At 42.1% G+C, this 7,536-nt stretch overlaps 1 pseudogene; it reads left to right on the top strand.

Annotated features, from left to right (window-relative positions):
- The first annotated feature begins 2,252 nt into the window (after positions 1-2,252).
- On the top strand, positions 2,253-3,960 carry LOC118886668 (annotated as a pseudogene).
- Positions 3,961-7,536: the final 3,576 nt, after the last annotated feature.

The raw sequence follows: 7,536 nt of genomic DNA, 5'->3' as shown, positions 1-7,536 counted from the left end.
AAATGAGCCCTTTCACTAGAACCTGGACGAAAAGGTCAAACTCTTTGTCCCAGCAATTCTCACTTTAAGAAATTTAGTTCAGGAGAATTGGACATGTGCAAAAAGCTATGTAAATACACACAAATGCAAGTTCAAGTAACGAAAGATATCAGTATCCTGGTTACAACATAATTTTACAAAATGCTACCATTGGGGGAAAGTAGGCAAAGTGTACAAGGGATCTCTGTATTATTTCTCACAACTACATGTAAATCTGTAATTATCGCAAAAAAAAGCCACATACAAAGATGCCTATTAAAGTTTCTGTAATAATAAAATTGAAAGTAAACTAAATGTCCAACAAGAGACATCTAGCAAAACAATTAGTTTAAACAAATTATGGTACAGTGAGGAATACCAGGTGCTCATTAAGAATGATCATGCAGGGACTTCCCTGGCGGTCCAGTGGTTGACTCTGCGCTTCCACTGCGGGGGGTACAGGTTCGATCCCTGGCCGGGGAACTAAGATCCCACATGCCACGCAGCTAAAAAAAAAAAAAAAAAAAAAAAAAAAGAATGATCATGCATATTATTTATTGACATGAAAAGGTATTCAGGACATTGCTGAGTGAAGAAAGCAGGTTACAAATCAAAGGTGAAATCCCTGTCTGGTATGTATGCATTTGTTTACAAAATAAATGGTGGGACAAAAGCATATAAACCTTCTTTGGAAAGGAAAAAAATCAGAAATGTTTCCCTCTCGAAACTAGAAGTTCTCTCCTGATCAGTAATGCACTTGCTAACTGAAAAGACTCCAAGTGAATTCAGTCCTTGACTCTTCATTCCTTAAGCCACTGACATTCTAGGAGATAAAAATTTTAGTGCTAATAAACTTCGTGGTTATACACATTTAAACCCTTTATAGAATGTAGTTATTCCTTACACATATGCAACATTGCTTAGATAAATACGTATTACATCAACTATAAATTAAAAAGAATGGCTATTGAGAAAATAAGGGATTCAAAAATTAGTCGATAAGTGATACAATAAGTTTTCTAAGCCTTTTTGTTTAGGATACATTGCATCCCTCTCTTCCTCCTGCAGTGGAATTTTTTTAAGTGATTTCTGGCCATTTTTCCTGAAACCCAAACACATAGCAAATCTGCATTTGTTTTTTGGCTGTGCCTCGCTGCTTACGGAATCTTAGTTCTCCGACCAGGGATTGAACCCAGGCCCTTGGCAGTGAGAGCGCAGAGTCCTAACCACTGGATCACCAGGGAATTCCCACATAGCAAATTTTTTAATTCATTAACATTTTTTCCTACAGTAATGGATGTTTGTTCTTGCCTGCCTCAGTAATAACACTTTTGGAAAATTATTGTCTGAAAAATGAAACATTTGTGTCCAAAAGAGTTCACTGAAGCATTATTTACATTGGTGAAAAACCGGGAACAGCATAGATGTCCCACAATAGAAGAACTAATTAAACTGGCACGTCCTTACTTACCATGTATTATAGAGTCAATTAAAAGCATGTTTTCCCAAAATATTTAGTAGCACAGGAAAGTTCTCATTCTGTTAGGAAGAGGGGGGGAAAGATACCAAACTCTTATATAATTTGTCAAAACTCAATTATAAAATGGTGCATTTTACTGTGTGTAAATTAGATCACAATAAAGTAGGGAGGAAAAGCTATCTTTCAGACAGTATGAGGCTCAAATATAAACCAGTGCTTCTCAAACCTGTGTTTCAAATCCCTTAGGGATCTTGTTAAACCGCAGATTCTGATTCAGTAGGTCTGGGGTGGGGCCTGAAATTGTATTACTAACAAGTTCCCAAGTGATGTCAGTATTACTGGTTGGAGACCCTGCTTGGAACAGCAGAGGTGTAAACTCTGGACCAGTGCTTCTCTGCGTGTGGCCCCTGGACTGACTGTGGCAGCAAGACCAGAGAGGCGGTTAGAAATTCTTATTATCGGGCCCACCCCAGAACTACTGACTTAAAAGCACTTGTTTTAACAAGCACTCCAGCTAATCCTGATGCACACTAAAGTTCGAGAATGCAATATGCATTGAAAGGCCTTATTGCAAGTTGCAGCAAAATGTCAGTTGCTTTTCTCTGGATAATGAGATTTGGGTGATTTTTGTTTTCTTCTTTGCATCTTCCTATAGTTTACAAAAATAGTGATGTTACATGTTTTCTTTCAAAATGAAAATAACTTTTAATTTTTTTTCTGGTTATAAAAGTAATATATGGGTTCCAGTTCTAACATGATGCTGAACTGGTACCACTCCAGGAGTTGCCCTCAGGTGTTTTTCACTCATGGGCTGCATCCTTGCAAATCTGAGCAGGCTGTCTGCAGGCTGTATTGAAAAACTCTGTGATGGTTAATTGTACGTGTCAACTTGACTGGGTTAAGGCATGCCCGGATAGCTGGTAAAATATTACTTCTGAGTGTGTCTGTGAGGGTGTCTCTGGAAAAGATTAGCATGTAAATCAGTAGACTGAGTTAAGATGATTCCCACCAATGCGGGTGGGATCATCCAATCCATTGAGGACCTGAATAGAATAAAAAGGTGAAGGGAGGGTGAATTTGCTCTAAGCTGAGGCGTCTATCTTCTGCCCTTGGACATCAGTGCTCCTGGTTCTCAGGCCTTCAGCCTCAAACTGAATTACACCCCCAGCTTTCCCAATTCTCCAGTTTGCAGGTGGCAGATCGTGGGACTTCCCAGCCTCCATAACTGTGAGCTAATTCCTGTAACAAATTATATATATATCTCCTGTTGGTTCTGTTTTCTGGAGAACCCTGACTATACAAAGTCCATTTTGGTACCTAAAGAACCCAGGATGACCTAGGATAGTGGATGCGGCAGCCTTGGCTCTGAATGCTGCAGAGAAGATCACATGGACCTGTAAAGAAATCCAGATCAAAACTACAATGAGGGACTTCCCTGGTGGCACAGTGGTTAAGAATCCACCTGTCAATGCAGGGGACACAGGTTCAGTCCCTGGTCCGGGAAGATCCCACATGCTGCGGAGCAACTAAGCCCGTGCACCACAACTACTGAGCCTGCGCTCTAGAGCCCATGAGCCACAACTACCGAGCCCACATGCCACAACTACTGAAGCCCACGCTCCTAGAGCCTGTGCTCTGCAACAAGAGAAGCCACCGCAATGAGAAGCCCGCACACCGCAATGAAGAGTAGCCCCCGCTCACCGCAACTAGAGAAAGCCCGTGTGCAGCAACGAGACCCAACACAGCCAAAAATAAATAAACAAAATTTATTTATTTATTTTTTTTTTTTTTTAATTTATTTATCAGTAATAGTGGCTCACGGGCTTAGTTGCTCCGTGGCATGTGGGATCTTCCCAGACCAGGGCCCGAACCCGTGTCTCCTGCATTGGCAGGCAGATTCTCAACCACTGCGCCACCAGGGAAGCCCAACAAAATTTATTTTTAAAAAAACAAACAAACAAAAAAACTACAATGAGGTATCACACCGGTCAGAATGGCCATCATCAAAAAGTCTACAGCCATCCAGACTGAGGGAGACCTGGAAACTTAGGGCCACACGAGATACAGCCACAGCTGCAACAGCAAACACCAGGAGCACCCAGGAGGCCGGGATAATGCTGGTGGCATGCATCACCACAGGATCAACTTCCACAAATATCACCCGGGATACTTTGGGAAAGTTGTTATCTGGCATTACCACTTAAAGAGGGACCAGAGCTTCTGCCCAGCTCTCAACCGTGATAAACTGTGGAACCTTGGTCGGTGAGCAGACACAGGTAAATGTTGTCAAGAACAAGACAAGCTGCTCCTATCATTGATGTGGTGCGATCAGGCTACTATCAATGCAAAGTTCTGAGGAAGGGAAAGCTCCCAAAGCAGCCTGCATCGTGAAGGTCAAATTCTTCAGCAGAAGAGTTGAGAAGATTAAGGGTGTGGGTGGGGCATGTGTCCTAGTAGCTTGAAGCCACCTGGTAGAAGATTCATTAAATGTTAACAACTGCTTAAAAAAAAAAAAAAAGTCTACAAATAATAAATGCTGGAGAGAGTGTGGAGAAAAGGGAGCCCTCCTACACTGTTAGTGGGAATATAAATTGGTGCAGCCACTATGGAGAACATTATGGAGGTTCCTTAAAAAACTAAAAATAGAACTACCATATGATCCAGCAATCCCACTCCTGGGCATATACCCGGAGAAAACCATAATTCAAATATATACATGCACCCTAATGTTCATAGCAGCACTGTTTACAATAGCCAGGTCATGGAAGCAACCTAAATGTCCATCAACAGAAGAATGGATAAAGAAGATGTGGCACATATATACAATGGAATATTACTCAGCAATAAAAAAGAACAAAATAATGCCATTTGCAGCAACATGGACGGACCTAGAGATTGTCATACTGAGTGAAGTCAGATACAGAAAGACAAATATCATATGATATCACTTATATGTGTAATCTAAAAAAGGGGAACAAACGAACTTATTTACAAAACAGAAGTAGAGTCTCAGATGTAGAAAACAAACTTATGGTTACCAGGGGATAAGGAGGAGGTGGGGGAGGGATAAACTGGGAGATTGGGACTGGCATATACACACTACTATATAAAATAGATAACTAATAATAACCTGCTGTGCAGCACAGGGAACTCTACTCAATGCTCTGTAATGACCTACATAGGAAAAGAACCTTAAAAAAAAAAAGTCTACAAATAATAAATGCTGGAGAGGGTGTGGAGAAAAGGAAATCCTCCTACACTGTTGGTGGAAATGTAAATTGGTGCAGCCACTATGGAAAGCAGTATGGAGGTATCTTAAAAAACTAAAAATGGAGTTACCATATGATCCAGCAATCCCACTCCTGGGCATATATCCAGAAAAGATACAAGCACCACAATGTTCATTGCAGGACTCTTTACAATAGCCAAGACATGGAAACAACCTAAGTGTCCTTCGACAGATGAATGGATAAAGAAGATGTGGTATATATACACAATGGAATACTACTTAGCCATAAAAAAAGAATGAAATAATGCCATTTGCAGCAGCATGGATGGACCTAGAGATTATCATACTAAGTGAAGTAAGTCAGACGGAGAAGGACAAATATTATATGATATCACTTATACGTATAATCTAAAAAATAGTACAAATGAACTTATTTACAAAACAGAAACAGACTCACAGACATAGAAAAAACAAAGGGAAGGGGTTACCAAAGGGGAGGGGGGAGGGATTAATTAGGAGTATAGGATTAACAGATACACACTACCATATATAAACTAGATAAACAACAAGGATTTACTGTAAACACAAGGAACTATATTCAATATCTTGTAATAACCCATAATGGAAGAGAATCTTTTGAAAGAAATATACATATATATATATCTGAATCACTTTGCTGTACACCGGAAACTTACACAATATTGTAAATCAACTATACATCAATTAAAACTTTCTTAAAATAAAAGCAAAAGCAAAAAAGAAAAAGATCGCATGAAGATCCTCCTTTCTTTACTTAGGAATCATTCACTTGATCCTCTTTCATTAGAAAGACTGACTTTTCCAGTCTGGCCCTAAAGATGGTAATAGAATGCAGTCATGTGCATCACAACGAGAAGAGATCAATCCTGAATATGCTGTGTCTGCTGGAACAGTTAAAACTAACCAAGAGCAGCTCCTCACTGGCCTACTATTTGCATTGAAGGCACTGAACTCCCTTGCGATAAGTTGATTCTTGCAGTGTGTATTTCTTATTCCCGGCCATGTTTATGAATGAACTAGTGACAGTAGACACACTCACACCTAGGGAACATTGGTGTCACTACACTGCCTTATACTTAGGGGTAACGTGTGCACACATGGTCACACGGCAATAAATGACAGCACTGTAGAACAGTTTTATGAAACAACGTGCTTCCTACAAGTAGAATACGTGTTGCAACAATGTCAAGAATATTTAATTTAAAAATAATAAATGAGGAGAATTGTTGAGTTTTGCTGACCCCTGCAGCTGTAAGGAATTAAAATGCTAAAAATTGGTGGGCACAAGTTCGCTTCTGGGTACCATCAGAAAGTCTCCATGCCGCCTCCACCTGACCTACTGATAGGCACTCTCGTTAGTGACAATTTACCTGTGGAAAATGAGGAGACAGCTTGCCAAGCTGCTGAGCTGTGGCTAGAGTTGAACACAGAATCACCTTCGCGATATTTCTCACCCACATCAAAGTGGATGCTCTTGGAATGACTAAAGAGGAGATGATGATTTCCATTAAAGCATCTTCTGAAGAGCCTTGTAGTCTTTACGTTTCTGTCTTTACAACCCCCAGATAGAAAAAGTTCACAAGCTCTGCAGCCCACCAGCTGATCCGTGTAAGGCTGGGCAGATATAACTCCTGATAATGACATCTCGAGAGCAGGCAGTCAAGTTGCTCTGAAAAACAAAAAGGAATCAGTAAAAACAAGCCAACTCCAAGCTGCCTTCAGATCTGCAATTACTTTTACTGGTCCAATGCACAGCAAGATTTCCAAAGACCCTTGGCCATTTAAGTGATCAAAGCCCTGGAAGAGACCAGAGTGTCCAACAGACCAGCAGCGTCCTCATCTTCTTGGGGCAGAAGAGCTCTGCACCTTCCGCAATCCTCTCACCCCATTTCATTCATTCTGTCGCCCCACACATATTTACTGATCTTCTACTAAGTGCCAGGAACTGTTCTAGGTGTTGGGAGCAGGACAGTGTATAAAGCACCAAAAATCCCTGCCCTCATGGAGCTTACACGCTAACGGAGGAGACGGATGCTACACAGGATAAATAAGAAAAATATAAAGTATGTTATGAAGTGGTCAGTGCAAAGGAAATAAAGCTGAGAAAGGGGATAGGAGGTCAGGGGTTAAATTCCAGTTAGGGCAGCAAGGAAAAGCCTCACTAAAAGGCAGCATTTATGAAAAGACTTTTTTAAATGTTAGAGGGACACAGGGGAGAGAAAATACAGCCGTGTGTTGATGATGTCACGAGTATTAATTTACCAGGTGCCGACATGTGTGTGCCTGCACGTGTGTGTTCATGTGTGATGAACATGCATGGGAAGTGGCTCCACAGCCTGACGGGTCAGGGTGAGGTGTCGGACACAGAGACTGAACGTGGACCAGGGCCGGACAGGCCTCTGAGCCCAGTCCCAGACCTCACATTTGGCCAAGAACAGGGCCACGTGCCGCCAGCTCTGGGCAGCATCAGCGACACCTCCTCCCAGGCTGGACGGCGCTATCTGGGAAGAAGGATGGGCTCCGGAGATTGTAGAGTCTCCTGTGTCTGGCCCTGTGGTATCAGGGACTGGGGACAGCACAGGGTGACCATGGGTTCCACGTCCCCCACCCCCCCAGCCCAGCCCACCAGCTCTGCCACTTTCCACTCTCCAAGGGCAGATGGGTCTGGTCTGATGAGGATTTTTCCAGGCTGGGCTGGTGGCCTGAGCCGGCAGTGGCCATGCGTCCAGGGCAGGGATCATTCCAGGGGAGATGAGGTATGTCCCTGAGC

Source organism: Balaenoptera musculus, chromosome 20, assembly GCF_009873245.2.
Source record: "Balaenoptera musculus isolate JJ_BM4_2016_0621 chromosome 20, mBalMus1.pri.v3, whole genome shotgun sequence".
NCBI classification, from domain to species: Eukaryota; Metazoa; Chordata; class Mammalia; order Artiodactyla; family Balaenopteridae; genus Balaenoptera; species Balaenoptera musculus.
The sequence above is the reverse complement of the archived record's forward strand: the minus strand, read 5'-3'. Positions and strand labels throughout refer to the sequence as shown.